The sequence below is a fragment of the Octopus bimaculoides genome, chromosome 6 (genome assembly GCF_001194135.2).
Source record: "Octopus bimaculoides isolate UCB-OBI-ISO-001 chromosome 6, ASM119413v2, whole genome shotgun sequence".
Classification (NCBI taxonomy): Eukaryota; Metazoa; Mollusca; class Cephalopoda; order Octopoda; family Octopodidae; genus Octopus; species Octopus bimaculoides.
The window spans coordinates 4399581-4402419 of NC_068986.1; the positions used below are offsets into that span (position 1 = coordinate 4399581).

Genomic DNA, 2839 nt, shown 5'->3' on the forward strand with positions numbered 1-2839 from the left:
GTTTCGAAGAGCTGGGCAGGACGCATCGCTAAAACGGCTCTTCTCATGGATCGCAAATATATATATATGTGTGTGTGTGTGTTTGTGTTTGGCCCTTACTACTGGTTGAGAGCTGGTGTTGGCTTATTTACATCCCTGTAACTTAGCAGTTCAGCACAAGTGAACAATAGAATAAATACCAGGCTTAGAAAAAAAAAACAACATAAGTACAGGATTGGGATTGATTTGTTCAACTAAGCTCTCCAAGGTGGTGCCTCAACATGGCTTCAGTCTAATGACTGAAACAAGTAAAAGATAAATGTATATTTGCCCCTGCCCCACAGGTATTGACAATATTGCAAAACAAAAAGAAAACTTTGTTATTGTATCATTGTCTATATATGATTGAATTGTTTTTGTTAGTACCAAGTTCTCTGAAATAAGCATTTCTTTTCTATCCATCTATCTATCTATCTATCTATATATATATATATATATATATATATATATATATATATATACGTGTGTGTGTATTTATGTATATATTTATATGTATATCTGAGTGTGTTTTGTAAAACCAACTAATGTTTAAGCATCCAAAACCGAATTTGTTTGACAGAAAGAAACTGGCAGCTGGAAACCTAGTGCATTCTTTGACCTTATTTATTGACCACTCATCTGTTTAACCTCAGTTGGGATTGATAAGTTTCCAGTATATACACAAGAAATGAATTATTTTTACTTTACTTTGGTACTATTCAAATAAGTAACTCTCTAACAAAGAAACCTTAATTTCTTCTGCAGATAACCCCTGGGTAGCAATTTATTTTTAAGGAAGTTCTGCAAAGTTAATTAAATTGGCTGTGATTTGTAAATGTTGGGTAAGTGTACAAAGTACTTTTCTTTCTTTTCCTACCATTCCTTGTATTCACAATGACCTCAATGAATATCTCTCTTCTATTATGTAATTCAATCTATTTTGATAATGAATATAGCTTTTGTAAAATATATACTTACTTACTTACTTTTACCAAAGTGTTTTGTTTCGTGTTTTTTTTTTTATGGGTTATTATTTATTTATAAGCAGAAATGGTCATTTTGTTATCAAAATTTATTTGAATTTTTTTTTTTTGTCCTTTTTTTAGATTTAAAATATTTTCCAACTGCTATATTTCAGCTGCTTTATGTCTTTGAGGGAAACATCCCTGAATTGTTGATATTTATGTCATTAAGATTACCATAGCAGCACACATTTAATCTAAGCAAAACAACCAGCTTTGAAAGAGATATATTAATGTAGAGTATATACTCTTTATCATTTGTCAATTATTTATTCTTGTTTAGATGCACATTTATTGGTGCACGCACATGCAAACATGCACATGATTTTGAGAACGTTCATGTAAATAACTTCACTTCCTTCCATTCTATAGAAATTCTCCATTATCTTTAGTTTTACCATTTATGAAGAGGTGCTGAAAAATTCCTGGCTTTGGGTAAAAGAAAATACAGGAGTATCAGTTAATTATGATTTTATTCAATATATTCCCCTCTCAGATTCACACACTTATTGCAGTGGTCCTTCAGTTTTGCTAAACCCTGTAAAGAACTTGGAACATTGGGCCTCCAGCCAGGCCTTTCTTGATACCCTCAAAGCTAGGAACTCTTCAGCACCCCTCGTATATTGGTTGCTTCCCTAATCAGCATTAGAATGTTATCTCATTGCTGGAATTATGCCAAACTCCTATTACTACTACTTGTAGATGTTTATACAACGCACAAAATTTTTAATCTAAAAAATTTCCTAGATTAATGTGTATATCCTTTGGTACATTGATATCTTAATAAATTTAGCTAGTATAATAGAAACTTTTCCAATTTCAGAGATTTACATTTATTAGGAAAGATCAGGCACTAGCAAAACAATTCATACAAGATGTTGAAAATTTATAAAACATTTCAGTTTATATTAACTTTAAGTTAATATTATAAGTCCTGTGGCATCAACTAAGATAGTCTTTTGGGATTTATCACCACTCCACTCCCAGCAAATTATTCCTGGCATCATTTCTACATACTTTGTTCTTTTTTTTTACTGTTTTTCTTTTTTTTGTTTTGTTATTCCTCTGGGTCCTTCAAATTTTTCATTTGTTTTGGGGCAACATCTAATGAAAGGCAGGTAATTATGTAGAATCACTAAAAGACTGCTATATGGTAAGGAATGGGATTTTTTTTTAGTTTCACTACAGGGAAGTAGTCTCTGATAGCAATGTTAAGTTTTGGAAAAGAATATTTAGATTCAGGTTATAGTTTCTCCAGATTCTATGACTTAGAATTCCAACCTGAGATATAACTGCATCACTAAATTTATTTGTCGCATTTACTATTGTTTGTGATATATTTAGTTTGGACAGCACATCATTAAAATTTTAATCCTAGAGTGCACTTCTGAGGAAGTAATTCTACAAAGGTTCACTTCACATTACTTTTTATGTTTATGATTGCTTATTATGGCTTTTATTTCCTTTTTGAAATGGCGGACCCGAAGATAGAAACCGATTCGTTAATGAAAATAATCCCATGATAATTTAGCTTTTAGGAGCATCAATTACAAAAAAAAAAATAGTTGAAATAAATTCACTCGAAAATTCTTCACAGTGTCGTTTCATAAAATATTAAATATACTTCTAGAATATATCAAATATATTATCCTGCTACGTGTTAGAGTTTTGCCTAAACTACCATAGAAGGCTAAAACTGTTACGGTGCATGTATCCTCCTCAAAGAAGATGCCAAATAGACGTTTACACATGGGTATGTATATGTGTATATATATATATATATATATATATATATATAT

The 2839-nt window shown here is 30.9% G+C and overlaps 1 protein-coding gene across 4 annotated transcripts in view; it reads left to right on the plus strand.

The window, feature by feature from the left end:
• The window catches only part of LOC106875251 (protein-tyrosine sulfotransferase 1), a 503452-nt gene that overhangs the window by 199310 nt on the left and 301303 nt on the right, over positions 1-2839 (plus strand). For 3 of the 4 annotated variants that reach the window (XM_052968563.1, XM_052968565.1, XM_052968564.1), the window contains one exon: positions 784-860. The exons of the other annotated variant lie outside the window; for it this stretch is intronic. The gene's annotated coding sequence lies outside the window, so the exon portion shown is untranslated. The remainder of the gene's footprint in view (positions 1-783; positions 861-2839) is intronic. 4 annotated transcript variants of the gene reach the window in all.